Source organism: Lycium ferocissimum, chromosome 9 (assembly GCF_029784015.1).
Source record: "Lycium ferocissimum isolate CSIRO_LF1 chromosome 9, AGI_CSIRO_Lferr_CH_V1, whole genome shotgun sequence".
NCBI classification, from domain to species: domain Eukaryota; kingdom Viridiplantae; phylum Streptophyta; class Magnoliopsida; order Solanales; family Solanaceae; genus Lycium; species Lycium ferocissimum.
Window position 1 is genome coordinate 25,102,712 of NC_081350.1, and position 15,713 is coordinate 25,118,424.

The 15,713-nt window shown below is 35.2% G+C and overlaps 1 pseudogene; it reads right to left on the reverse strand.

Moving 5' to 3' along the window:
- Positions 1-9,530: 9,530 nt before the first annotated feature.
- Positions 9,531-12,604, reverse strand: LOC132029999 (pectin acetylesterase 8-like; annotated as a pseudogene).
- Between the last annotated feature and the right edge of the window lie 3,109 nt (positions 12,605-15,713).

A 15,713-nucleotide genomic window follows, 5' to 3' on the forward strand; every position in this document is an offset into this window, starting at 1 on the left:
GCTGCGTTTCATGCCGCGCAGGTACACCCAGATGATCGAAGCCACTATAGAAGATGTTCCGGCGGAGTTGGCATCTCCATTTGCTCGAGAAGTTGCGGGTCAAGAGAGTCCTATGCTATGATGTCATGTTCGAGTTAGAGACTTTGCGGGACAGAGTCGTGGGTCTAGAGTGTCGGCTTTAAAAGGGTTCTACTAGTTGATGTGTTTTTGCTATACATTATGTTACAGAGCCCTTATGTTTACAGACTGTGTTTAATTTGAGAAACGACAAAAAAGATTTTGAAAATTTTACTATCATTTGTTTTAAGAATCCAAAGAGAATATGTATGTAATAAGAGTCAGCGGGTTCGCTCGGCTCCGAGTATGGGGTCGGGTGCCCATCACACCCTAGTAAGATCGGGGTGTGACATACTTTCAAGGATATACGAGAACATGTGCACCAATTTTTTTGGTTATGAAGGTTTAAGTTTATATAGTAAGCTATGGGAGGATTGGAGAGCAAGTAAATTAAAGGAATTAAGTTTTTGGAATTTAGGAGAAAAATATGAGGGGCAATTTTGGCTTAACATTAAGGAAGAATATCTTTTAGTATATGAGGAGTTTTGAAGCAAAGCAAAAGCCTAAATTGAAGTTCATGAAGTCTAGTTTCCAATACAACAAATCGCTCATCGATACGACATCGGACTAGAGAATTATGGACGTTACAATTTAGCCGGGTAGAGGAGGGGACTGCACTACGCGAATGCACAATGTTGCGCGCTGCTACAGCACTACAGTGTTAACCGACTTTAATCCACTATATAAGGGCTAAAATCCATCTTTTTCTCCATAATAAACTTCCCAAATACTCTAGAAAACTCAGCCAACATAGGAGAGCTTATATACACCACAAAGTGAGATTTTACATAATTTTCAAGTGACAGAGTATTGATCGAGGTCCGAGTAACATATAGTTGCGATTATAGTTTTGTTTTGTGTTGGAGTTGACTTGGATTCAAGTAAACATTGAAGATTTTGCTATTCTAGCAAAAGTAAGGTATGAATCTCTTTTTATTAATATTGATTCAGGAATATTTACGAGAATAAGAGTTATAATTATTGCGTTGGTATTGTTGGTTTATGGATTGAGGTTTGAAGAAAGTTTTGGATAAAATTGTACATATTTTTCTTGTAGAATCTTGATGATGTTGTTGTTGATGTTGGTATGGTTGTTGTTGTTGTTGGTTGTTGGTATTGTGATTTCGGGCTAAGCATATATACGGGAGATCTTTTACCGAATTTCGACAGAATCTAAATGGATTCGAATTAAAGGCTTAAGAAGAACATGTGAGGATGAGTCTAATAATAGTGTGAACTGTTTTATATGTAGATTACGAGATTGCGAACGATCTTAAGTAAATTTTAAGACAGGAAGTAAGTTGGAAAGTCGATAAATAAGCCTCCAGGTATGTTAAGGCTAGTCCCTTTCTTTCTAAAGGCATGATCCTTTTATTATAAACCTTTGTGTCATACCCATAATATCCTTGGTTACACAAATTCTAGAAGTCCACGAATCTCATGATCCTTATGATCTTATTGAGCTTCTAAAGGCATGATTCTTTTCCTACTAACCCATGCATGAATTCCATAAAAATCCTCATTTCCAAGAATGTTAGAGATTCATGACTCTTAAAGTTTTTATGATGCTAAAGATGAATAATTTTTTTATGATAACCATGACGATGATTATGAGGGATTTATTTATCAAAGCACCAAGGCATACGGATTTCATATTATTATAAGATGATTTTATTCATAGAGATTTCCAAGTATATGAGCTTTACATTATTATGAAATGATTGAGCTTAATTTACAATTTATTAATTTCCTTCATTGTTGGTAATCTCACCTTATGACCCTTGTTCCTTCAAGGTGCGATAAACGATGATGATTGATCCATAATATAATTAGAGGCTACCGACCTTACGTCACTGCGATATAGTTATGGCTTTTGATTGGGCTCTCATGCATGTTTTATATATATGTATGTATTTTCTCACACCGTACCACACTATAGTCGGTCGGGCATGGCACGTAGATGTGCACACCACTGCAGTGGGCATGTTATGATATCGCCCCGGACGAGGGAGGCCCGGGCGCGGGCTAATGATGATAACACGGAGCCTTAATGGCCGGGCATGATACTATATATATAACATCGAGCCTTAATGGCCGGGCACGGTACTATATATATGTATAAACATATATTTTTTAAAAAGTTAAGCATGCATGGCATTCACCTCGAGAGGCATCTAGACGTACAGGTTATCTCTCTCTCTCTCTCTCTCTCTCATTTCATGTTACTGTTCATATATGTATTATGTTGTTATCCATGCCTTACATACTCAGTACATTATTCGTACTGACGTCCCTTCTGTGTGACGTTCGTGTTCGTGCCCGTAGGTTTAGGTAGTCGGCGAGCGACCCCGGCGCGATGAGATCTTCCCTCGGTACTGCGGTCGGTGCGCTCCACTTGGTTCGGAGCCGCAGTCTATTTTAGTATGATATTTTGATTTGTACATATGGGTATGACGAAGCCTTGTCCCATCCTTCCTACAGTTTATATTCCATAGAACTCTGTAGACATTTGTACGTAGTTAGCAAGTTATGTAGCCTTGCCGTCTCTATGATACTCGTGATGTTGTAGCGACCTTGTTGGTTTACATATGCGCATATATGTTGAATTACCGGATATTTTTATGTTGAGCCCTTTCTGCGTGCAGGTATTCTTTGAATTATGTTATATGTTGTTTAAGGTAACTGTTAAGTTAGGTGGTTCCCAGCCTATGGGTCGGAGCCCGTCATGCCCCTCGTTGGGGTGTGACATATACACATAAAAGTATATCGTACCAAAAACACAACAACACCTCTGGAACAAGAGGAGTGCTCTACTATCAGTTGAACCGCAACCTATAGTGGCGGATTGTCAATCTATCTACCTAAACCTGCGGGCATGAAACGTAGCGCCCCCAGAAAGGGACGACAGTACAGACAGGATACTGCATATGTAAGGCACGAAAGTAACTTGAAAGAGACATAACAATACACAAGGTAAAAGGAATGCAACCTGTATGTCTGAACTGCCTCTGAGGGCCAATTATATGCATAAATACCGTGCATGCATGCATAGGGGTCATATGTCTGTCAAGCCTGTGAGTGCATCCCATCGTATCATATCGGCCTCTATGGGCATCATCATCATCATCATCATTATCATCATCATGTGACTAACTAATCAGGTGGTAGTGCGTATATAACGTCGTCACCTTCCCCATACCCCATATGTAATACATAATATACGTGTATATAATGTCTGAGGGGTCATAGGTCTGTATATATATATATATATGATAAGAGTACATTCTGAATCTGTCGGAGTGACATAAGGTCGTTACACCTCCGAACATCGTTATGAGAAAGCATTTTCATCAATAAGTGACTCTACGAATCATACTGAATCTGAAGAAGGACTTACTGAAAATAATATTCTAGAACATGAATCAACATGGAGCATCCTTAGCTACTAAAAATAGGATCATTATAGAGTAATGTTACGTTCATAAGGATTATGCCAAAAGAAGGAAGGTTAGCCTTAACATACCTCAAGTCGTCCAAGCAATCCAACAACGAGCTTATCATCACTAGAGCGCCAATCCTATAATACGGGAATACATATACAACTTAGATGTCACTAGTATATCATGTATATCAAATGATGACTCAATTCTAAAGTAAAACGGCCAGCATTTCCCCTTATTCTTCAACATCCATAACATATTCAGCAACCAGCCACAACGACAAGAAGCTCATATAATGTTACACCCGGTACTTTCGAAGAAGTACTTGTTAAATTTGAATGTAAGTATGTCGAACTATGGCTAGGTAAAACAACTTTGGATTGTGAGGAATGAAGCATTATTAAGTATATTGTTTAAGTAAAGGATGAATTATGATCTTGTAAGTCGTAACCGGGAAGGACAACCTTGGAACCAAAGGACATGACCATTATCACGTATGATTAATGATAAATATCATGTATGGAGAGTTTTGGAAGATTTTGGGATCAAGCAAGTCGAAGAAAATAAGTTTGACAAAAATTTAGAAAAAGTTGGCAGGATTTTGGACAGAATTTTGGGTCAAATTTGGAGGGGTATATCTCCTAGTATGTTAGGAGTTTTAAGGTGTTTTAAAAACCTAAAATGAATTTCGTTGAGTCTAGTTTCCAACACAACAAACCGCTCGTCGATACGACATCGGAGTAGAAAATTATGGACGTTACAAGTTACTGTAATTTAGAGCCACGATAGCCGACGTGTTAGCTATAGTAATCGAAATTTTTACAATAATCGAACCGACACTAGAGCCACTATAAAGGGGTTTTACCCCTTATTTTTCTGTTGCTCTAAAACATTCCCAACCCTCTAGAATATTTCCCTGACCTCCACCCACGAAATTTCACCTCAAATCTAGTGAAAATAACCTAATCTTCCATCGAAAGTTAGAGACTACAAGAGTAGCAAACTTATGGTGTTGTCTAGTGATTGAGGGTATAGTGGCCCGAGGCAGACCATGATTCTTGGGTTGTATACGTTTAAGGTATGTATAACACCCCTTTGGTCGTGTATTAGCTTAAATTGATGTTGATAAAGTTGTTTGAGGCTAAACACCGCAAGACTACATCAAAATAAGTTAAGTTAAGCCACTATTTTGTAGGGGGTATTTTGAATGTTTAAATATGACTTCTAATGGTTGTAAATTATGGATTATAACCTGAATATATTGTCCCTATGATTATTGGGAATATTCATGTGTTAGTTGGAAAAATGAGAGAAAATATATGAAATCTACGGATAGAAAGTAAAGGATGAGGCGTAGGAGTATGGATTGTTTTGGAATACATTTAAGGATATTTTTGAGCTAAATATGATATGGTATAATATATGCATATTGTTATGCAGGGTGCGGACTGAATTATGAGAGGAGAGTTGGGTTTGGATGACGTTTGTTATTCGTTAAACGAGCTTGCCGCTCGATATGATTCTTAGAGTAATCAAAGAGGGTTATATTGGACTATATTGTAGTTATTGCTATTGTTGATTGTTGTTGTTGTTGTTGGGCTATTTAATGACCCTTAGTGGTCTCTGGGATGTAGTATAAATAGGGGAGGTGCTGCTCGATTTTCCGAAGGTTATAATATTAGCAAGATATGATAGTTGCGACGCTGTTTATCGATGACGGTATCATTTCACTTGTTGTAGACGCAAGAGGATTATGTTAAGCTTTATTGTGGATTGAGAAGGAGATTATCCAGGTATGTTAAGGCTATCCTTTCCTTCTTTTTTGCATGATCTATGACAAACGCGAAGCGTAATGACATCCATGATGAATCCACTCCTAGATGTAGGATATCCTGAGTTCCTTGTCCTCTTAAGCCCTAAGGGGCATCCATAAGTTGTGCAATTTCATAACGATGTCTAATTCCTGAAGGGGATTGTCATAAGGTTTCCTTATTCCTATGCATTTCACATTTGATTTTTGAGTCTCGAAGGAGACAAATGAAAAGGGGAAGAAGTTCCCGTTTTGAACTAAAAGTTGCTCCGAAAGGAATCTTTTGATGGTTTCCAAAGATTTTCATGCATTTGCATATTTACATGCATGCATGACATCATTTCATGGGGAAGGGGAAAAGGGCTAAGGCGTTATATACATAAACCACCTGATCAGTCGGTATACGATGATTATGATGCCCAAAGGGGCCATTATGCTATTATGCTCGAACGGGTTGCGAGCAGGGCGAAGGCATGCATTATACATACATATATATGTATATATGTATATACACACACACACTCTTATGATGCATTAAAAGTTCATATGCACGTACATGATTCGCAGTGTTGGTTACAAGTACAGATTGAGTCTGTTACTCTTTTATTATTCGAGTAGAGATATATTGTTTTAGTTCTGTCTTACATACTCGGTACATTATTCGTACTGACGTCCCTTTGCCTGGGGGCGCTGTGTTTCATGCCACATAGGTGCAGACAGATGAGTAGAGGACACTCGCTCTAGGATGTTCCCGGATTATCAGCTGATTTGGTAAACTCCATTTCTATTCGTAGTATTGCCGAGTCGGAATACATATGTATATATATATATATATATATATGTCATATGCATTATGGGTGCATCGGGGCCCTGTCTCAACCTATGTTATGGTATCTTGGTTCATGTTAAAGACTTTGCAGACAGTGTCTTGTGGATAGTGCGTTGAGATGTCGATAGTATGTAAAGAGGCCATGTAGGTCGACGTGTTCATATGCATTGTTTTAAAGATTTTATTGTGACCAAAGGTTTTCTTTGAATTAAGGATAAAGGAGAAGTCCCTGACTGGACGAAAGAGTTTTATTAAAAAGATTTATCATGTTTTACTTGACGGAAGCGTCATTTCATAATTTAAAGGTTCACATAAGATTGTGACTTATGAATAGAATGGTAGTATGGCACTCAACCGAGTAGGGTCTTGGGTGTAAGTCGTGGCCCTCCGGTATGGGTCGTGACATATAAGTCCCTTATACTCACTTCACAAGTATTCCAAGGTACACATCAAACAATCCAATATACGCTTCGTATGCGACACTTTATACACTTTTTCTTTACGTATCCATCTAGCAGAACCACAACAACATGAAAACAACATCAACTACAACTCAATTACAAGGAAATCATTCCAATAACACCACAACAACATGATAAAAATTAGTCCACAACTCAACTTATAGTTCATCGCAAGTTTGAGCATTTCCTTTCATGATATCCATCTTTAACTAGTAGGTTGAGTCTTAATAACCTAATAACATGAAGATACAAATGAAATCTTACCTCCAGAGCTTAAGAATAACTCAAATTCAAGGTTACTTCACCCTTAAGTTCCTTCCAAAACTTCCACAAGAAGCAATACTAGAATCCGAGGGGCAAGTCACTTAAAACTCACTATTGATCTTTGATTTATCTTGGGTTTACTTAGAAAATGTTTATGAGGGTTTTTAGAGGTCTCTAGGGTCTGTTGATGAAGAGAAATGAAGAAGAAACGAGCTTGGACCTATTTAAACACTTAAAAACATTTCCACCGCCTCAATTGTACGCCCTCCATGCACGGGCATACTTCCATGTACGTTCCGTACTTGGACCCTAAAAAATCCAACATTTTTCCAACTTTTGGAAAATGAGGTATGGGATGTACATTTTTTTACGGAACATAAATTTTTGTATGGGCCATATGTGATCCCCTACTTATCAGATTTGCGATCTGTCAGTTGCATTGGAAAAAAGACTCACTGAACTTGAATTTACATAGCTTATGCATTCCATAACTCCTCATATGATAAAAGATATACCTCCCAAAAGTTGGACCAAAATCCTATCCAGAATTTTGCCAAGTTTTTCCCGATTTTCCACGGACTTAATTCATTTGATTCACTTGACACCGAAACCTTTAAATACTTACTTAATTACACTTGTAAAAGGTCTTACTTAGCCTTATAGGCGTTCCATGGCCTCTCCGGCTCACGTTATTTTACTTACAACACAAATGACTCAAAAATTTACGAGGTATAACAATAATTATGCCATATATCAAAAAAAAAAAAAAAAAAAAAAAAAAAGTTTACTTGGAAATGACTTCAATTACTCCTCATTTCATTATTACGTCTTAATCTAGGATCTTGACAATGCTAACATAGTTATTGTTTTTCTTGGGCTACATGCTTCAAAAGTGAATTTTGTCTTTGGTGTTTATTTGACTAACACAATCATGACGTCACTATGAAGGAAAATGATGAAATGTCCATGTTTTATGCAACAGTTACATTCATCGACTGTGGTGCGATTTTCTTTTTTAAATGATGAAATGTACTACTAGACAGGTGCATGGATAATGGAACTCTTAAGGATCGTTTTTATGGATCAGACGTTCTGAATTTAGATTAGACAAAAAGGCATGAAATTTGCATAGGATCAGTAAAAGGACTTCACTATCTTCATACTGGTTCTAATAAGGCAATTATCCACCATGATGTCAAGTCCTACAATATACCGCTTGACAAAAATCTCCAGGCTAAAGTTTCTGATTTTGGATTATCAAAAATTGGTCCGGGAATTGATCAAACACATGTTAGTACTGTAGTGAAAGGAAGTTTCAGATATCTTGGTCCTGTGTATTTGACAAGGCAACAGCTAACTGAGAAATCTGATGCCTATTCCTTTGGGGTTGTAATGTTTGAAGTCCTCATTGGCAGGCCTGCTATTGATCCCTTTCTTCCCAAGGAATCGGTAAACTTTGTCGAACAGCTGAAAAATATTTAAAAGACTAGAAAATCATAAGCAATTGTTGATCGTAGGATTCCATGCGAGGAAAACTTGAATCGTTGATGAAGCTAAGTTTGTAAACACTGTTGAGAAATGCTTGGCTGAATACGGTGCAGATCGACAATTAAGAAAGAAGTTTTGTGGAGCTTGGAATATGCATTGAAGCTTCAAGGAAAAGATGAAAAAACAACACAAGAGAACGAGATCCCAAATAATCAGTTGGATAACTGTGTGTTTTAAGTACAAAATACAACATGGGAAGTATGGCTAATCAGTTAAGTTTTTTGCCAAATGGTGAAATCTAAAACAAAGACCTATGTGACTTATGTTAGAATCTGCCTATGGATTGTATATTTGTATTCTCTTCTCTTTATATTCTGTATTATAACAGAAACAACCGCTCTACACGATACAATATAGGGGTAAGATCTGCGTACACTCTATCCTCCCAGACCCCACTTGGTGGAATTTTACCGTGTATGTTGTTGTTATTGTTGTTGTTATGGTGCACAATTGAGCAGTTTAAACACGTTTGGTTCAGAGGGCTAATGACCATTGTTTAAAGATGTTCTGTCCATCTAATGAAATCTACCTATGGATGGTATATTTTTATTTTTTCTTTGAATTTTGTATTATAACAGAGACTTTTGTTGCACCATAGAGTCATACAAGCATGTCTAGTTGAGAATTATAATCTCGCACAGTCAAATTACCTAATTTTACAATAATTCGATGACCATATAAATTATTCACACTCAACTATATCATCTATCTATTGACGTGTATATCAAACCTTCATTAATGTCTTCTGAAACCTCATTGAAAGTAAATACTCAACAATGAAGAGAGACGAAATAATTAATAGTTTTTTGTAGAAAAGAATTAATGATTTATTTTTTCAAAAAGTAAAATGTAAATAGAATATGTCTTCTATGGCCATGAAGGTGCATTAGTATTTGAATCTTACACATTTCTCTCTTCTTCTTTAATGGCCATGAAGGTGCATTAGTATTTGAATCTTATACATTTCTCTCTTCTTCTTTATTAGGATCACTATAACTTGTTTCAAAAGTATGCGATTTACCAACCGATCACAAGAAATAAGAAAGAGGAAAGAAGAGAGCTGAAAGAGAGGAGGACAAAGATTTTTCATTCACAATAAAAGAAATCAATACCCTCATCCTTCTAATTATAGTTACGACCACAACATTGGATTTTACAATCTCTTAGCTTAGTGGACGAGACTAAATTGAAATACATTAAAACTTAAGTCGAGCTAAAAATCTAATAGGACATAAGTGTAAAACATAAAAACTTTCTTTGCTCCAAAGGCCAGCTACTCGTCTACAACTACCCACCATCAAATAAGCAGCAGGTACAACATCCGCAAGCTTATTTATTATTGAACTTCACTAACTTTACCTGCAATCTCTAGCACAAGGGTACAGGTCTATGTATTGATGAAACCCTGCTCTCTCAAAGTACCAATCTGCAACAGCTTCATTGATTGTCTACACAAATAAATGTTACAAGAAATTAATTTTTTTTTTTTATGAACTCATCAAAACTAAGATGACAGGGATATGATAAAATTCAAAAACAAAAATGTGTGTATTCAAACATCATATGGATAAATCAAACAAACATTACCTTATGAAGTAACCTTGGAGAGCCAGCACTGAACCAATACGCCGGTGTAAGAATGCTACCATGAGAATAGCAAGACGTGAGAAAATAACCCCTTGTAAAAGAAAGGGGTAGTCCCTTGAATGTCTTCAAGAACTCCACTCCAAAGGCTAAATTAAAAGAAAAAACAAATTAAAGGAGAAGAAGAGCCAGTGAACATGTGTAATTGGAGGGTATACATTAGTTAATCAAAGAGAAATGCTAACCTTGAACAATTATACGTTGGCCAAATGTACAGTTATTTATGTTCTTGCTGCAATCCTTCCAAGCGTGTTGAGGATCAAGATATGGAGGAACCAAAGTATTCTCAATCTGGAGTGAAGAGTGTTGAATAATTAGAATGAATTATTTTAGGTTTATAGAAGCTAAAGAAAGAAAAGAATATCATTCTTAAAACTAAGAGAAATTAGCATTGTCTCCTTGACCTGCCAAGTGTCATAGATAGAATTGATTATGAAGAGTGGAGTCTGAACGTATGGAATGATATTCTCAGGGAAAAAGCACTGCACCATAAATCATTAATTAGGAAAAATACTGTTATAATTAGAGGTCAATATTTATTCTCCTGCATAATTAAAGAAATCATGTTTGCTTCCAAAGCTTAAACTCTTACCAGACTTGGTTCCATTACAGACGTGCAAGCTGACGGCAAATTCTTAGCCGATCCCTGAGAATGAGAGAGAAAAAGCTATTATAGTAAAGCAAAAGATTTAAATTGCATATACTTCTTAAGCATACCAAAACTACTAATGTGACTCACATGTAGGTTAACAATTCTCCTATACATCTCTTCAATATATGAAGCACCAGAAACTGTCTTCCTGCATAAATTGTGAAACGTGCCCAGAGGGATTAGACAATAATAAAGTTAATAGAAGATTAGAGTATCATTTTCTTGAGATCATATAATGTAAATATAAGAAAAGCTCACCCGTTGATGAAGAAACCAGCATCTGCGACGCACTTCTTGTGGCATCATTCGGCAGGTGTGATTTGAACTTGTCGCAGTTTAAGATTGTTGCCAACCCTCCGGCTGAAGTTCCACATAGAATTGCCTAACATTGCATTTTGGTATTCAAGATTAATTAGTAGACTAAGGTAGTATATATGTGACGTATAATTTATACTCTATGATGTTTTTTGTAACTGGAAATTGCATTAAATTACCAAATGAGAAATTATAGCTCAAGGAAAAGAACAAAAAAACTAAAGGATGGACATGGAGCTCCATCCAGTTACCAAAAATAGGATCTTACGTTTTCAGCATTTTTCATTCCTTTGCTCCATAAATCTTCCATGATAACTTTAAATATTCTTGCCCCTCTAAAAAATAGCTTGTTGTCCTAATGTAGATTTATCACCAAATTAATCATCAGTGATATTAATTATTAGTATACATGAGAGACATACGTAGTATTTACTAATTTCTTACAGGGTCAACTTGTTCAACATCACCCGTGAAAGATGATCCATCACAATACTTCACCCTTGCCCTGTTCCAATTGTAAAACTCTACCAAATTCCAACATTGTTTGCAGTTAGAAGAAGTGGGTAAAATTTATGCACACAAAGAAAAAGTTACATAGCGCGTATGAATTAACGAAATATACATGAGCTTGACCTGGATTTTTTTCAGAAGTATTATGAAGTATCCCATCAAAAAAACCTCGTTGATTCATCCGCTTGGTAGAACCTAAGGGCTTAGTTGAACGATCAAGGCAATCTGGGATAGAGTTGCACCAACCACCTCCCTATAAATATGAAATTTCTCCGGAGTTTGTAAAAGTTTAATTTGGTGTCTTAGTTATGTTAAATAATTAAAACGACCAAGAAGAATTAATCAAGCAACTAACATCCAAGTAGACAATCCAGCCACGAACTCCGCTACCATGTCCTCTATCTAGATGATAGGCTGGTGGACTTCCATCTAGGCATACTGTCGAAATTCGAAAATAATAGAAATGCATATGATTTTCTTTTCTGTTACAAATTCAAGAAGACAATATTTATGTGTAAGTAAAAAGTACCTGCGCCTTGGGCAGTTGCGCCTTCGAGTATTGTGATATTAACATATAGATCATCTGCGGCGCTGAGAACAGCTCGACACAATACTGCTAGACATGCTAGCAAAGCCAACAGAAATGTTGTCTTCCTACGAAAAAAAAAAAAAAAGAAGTGTAAATTTTACACATGAAGCTAAGGGATTGCAAGTTATAGTTAAAACAAGAAGAAAAGAAACAATTAATACTAATTATAAACTAATGAAACAAAAACAAACATATACAAAGCCGAAACATGGAATGAGGATTACATGTTGTTAACAGTAAGGAACCTTTTTCTTCTCAAAAGGCTGAGATGTAAGCAAAAAAATAAAATAAAAATGAAAGGAGGTTTTTAGAGAGGGAGAAAGCAAACAATGCTTATAGTAAGTTGACAGTAGAAGTAGAAGTGATGAGCTGATATGAGTTCAGCTTTATTTAAAGACAAACCTCCTTCACTGAACTGCTTTTTTTTTTTTTTTTTTTTTTTTTAATTCTTTTCTCGGAAATTCTTCTATTACTATTATGTGCAAAGGTAGATTTGAGGTGCTAATTGAACAATTGTACATTTCTGGAAATATGAAATTTAAGAACCACAATTTTTCATTTAAAATCTATACACAGTAAAGAAGTAACTAATGATACTAAAAAAAGCTATGTCAGGCAAAATTCAAGGAGCAACATATCTTCTTGTTTCTTGAAGTAACGTTTCATGTACATGCCCATCAAAATGGTATAAAAGGGTCAACTTATGTGATGTTAATGCATTAGATATTGATGTTTTATGGTAATAACTAAATGTCGTAGAAGGACCACCCTATGTAAATTATTTTCGTTTCTATCAAAAAATTCTTTAATTGAGGCCCCTTCTATTAACATATGATTAGGACGCATAAATTGAGCCTACATGGCACGTGACAATACATTTTAGGCAATTCATTTAAGAACTACCTCTACAGTACATGTGACATGATTTATATGAATTCTCAAGAAAATTGTATGATGATTTATAGTGAAAAGAAAACTCGGTATGTAAAAGCTGCAATGCATGATTAATTTAAAAAACAATGAAAAATACATTTTAGGCATTCATTTATTGTGATTGAAGAATTATTTATACACAACATGTGATATGCTTTAAATGAAAGTTTCAAAAAAATTCTGTAAAGTGATTTATTGTGAATAGATGAAGTTGTGAGGGTAAAAGGTGAAATATGTGATTAAACCAAAATAAAATAATGAATAAATAAATTATCTAATCCTACATGAAATATATAGTAATACTACCTACGCCAGTGATTATTTAATCCTTAAGAAATGATATAATTTAAGCATAGGCAGAAGTAGAAAAGAACAAGCATACTAAAAAAATGATAAAACATACTTCAGATTTTATATTACTAATATACATGGGTACATTCTCTCTACTTAGAGCCTGTTTGGATGGGCTTAAAAAAAGCAGCTTATAATCCAAAATAATAATAATAATAATAATAATAATAATAATAATAATAATAATAATAAGTTGGGGCAGAGCAACTTACTTTTTTTGGCTTATAAGCTATTTTCAGCTTTAAAATTTCCCACGCTTTTTCAAGCTAGCGGACAGACGCAACTTATTTTTTTTACTTATTTTAAGATAAAATTATTTATAAGTCACAGCAAATTAAGACTCAAAAAGTGAAAAAGCTTATATAAGCTGTTTTTAGCAACTTATAAGCTAAGCCAAACGGGCTCTTAGTGTGGAAATCAAAATAAATATTATGCCAAAAACAAAATAGAAATTATTTACTTTCAAGCTCTCTCATTTTGGGGTGTACATGGGGAAGTGTATGCGTGGTGGGGTTTTTTTTTTGGGGGGGGGGGGGGGAGTGGGTGCTCGATCTATCATCTACTCTAATCTTCCAAAGAGAATTGATGAGAACACAACAACATATACAATTAAGGTTACATATAGTGCTCAGCCACAATCAAAATTAAATTCAATTGTATTCCAAAGGAACAACGGAATTTTTCCAGCCCCTCGATCTCTTCAAAAAATCTCTTCAAAATGCAATACGTAGTACTGAAGTTTTATTCGCGGTCGAATTGATTCTCTAATTTTTTAGCTCTTAATCTACTACTAATAAAGGATACAATTATTCCTAATCGAAAATATATAAGAGTTTTCAAAGGGTTTATGTGATCCCCGAGTACTCCACTCAATATTTCAGGATTCTTTTATTAAATGCTTAGATTTTTTTCATGTGGCATTAGAAGGAAATTCCTTTTTTTTTTTTTGGAATGATAAGGAAACCCGCAGTCGCTATCCTTCGGGTGCGCAGAGGGTAAACTCCGCTCCTGTGCAATAGCCCCCAAACCACACAGAAGAGAAAACTCGCACCAGGTAGGCCCCATGCGACGAGCTCAACCCAGAAGGCAAAGCCCCTGCTGTCGTAGGCAGAGACCTCGTTATGGAAGCTCCATGCTCAACCAACCGAGTCACCCTTGCGGGAATTAGAAGGAAAAATTTTGACGAGTGTAAATCACTAGGAGATAAGGATAAGAAATCTTATTCTATTAAATTGAACATACGTATCATATAAATTTTATATCAAGTATATGATCTAACCAAATACCCATCATAATGAAATACTTTATATTCTTGCTCTTAATATGCATGGTCCACTAAACTAATTATTCAAAATTTCAACGGGCTTTTATCAATATTTTTTCAGAAAAAGTATAGAACATATCTTTTGTACTATATATAAAGTTTTGAAGAATTTCCTCCTGAATGAAAAATTATCTATAATTAGAAAATTAGTTATCACTAAATGTTACACATCATATGAAGGAAAAGAACAATTCTAGTAGTTAATTGAAATATGAACTTCACCTAGAGTACTTCTGAGATTGATATGATTCAAATAGTAATGCAAGTCTATAAGTACATAACAATACAACTGACTTTCAATTTTTTGGACAAATAATTCATTAGTCTATAAGTACATAACAATACAACTGACTTTCAATTTTTTGGACAAATAATTCATTCTTTTGATATCTCTCTTCACCGTGCTTAATTTCTATCAAGGAATTTCAAAAGAGATATTGGAAATTAAATTGAGAGTTGTGAAGAACATCAAGGTTATACCATTATAGTAACGTAATAATGTTGCTTCTGGTCATTAAAGAAGAGTGTGTTGTTATTAAATTGTTAACAGTTTTTTTTCTCATATCAATGAGACTTCATTAATGTCTCTTTCGAAAATATTGAGTGAAGAGGGAACAAACAAATGATTCTTCTAAAGTTTTTTTAGCCCTGAACTAAAATTCATAAAAATATTTAATTCACCCATAACGTTTATTAAATGTCTAAGTTCTATCAATTGCTTCTTGTACTTATACGCTACAACATTATCTTCACGAAAAATAAGTTTGAATCATACATTGTTGTGCTATTAGAAGAAAAGGTATGCAAGAATCTTTTTAAACTTCTCCGTCTTATTTGTTTGTTTGCTTTTGTACATTTCTTTGTTTCTTATTATTCATGCTGCTATTTTTGGAACACAATTTTCATTCTTTACATTTGAAATTTGT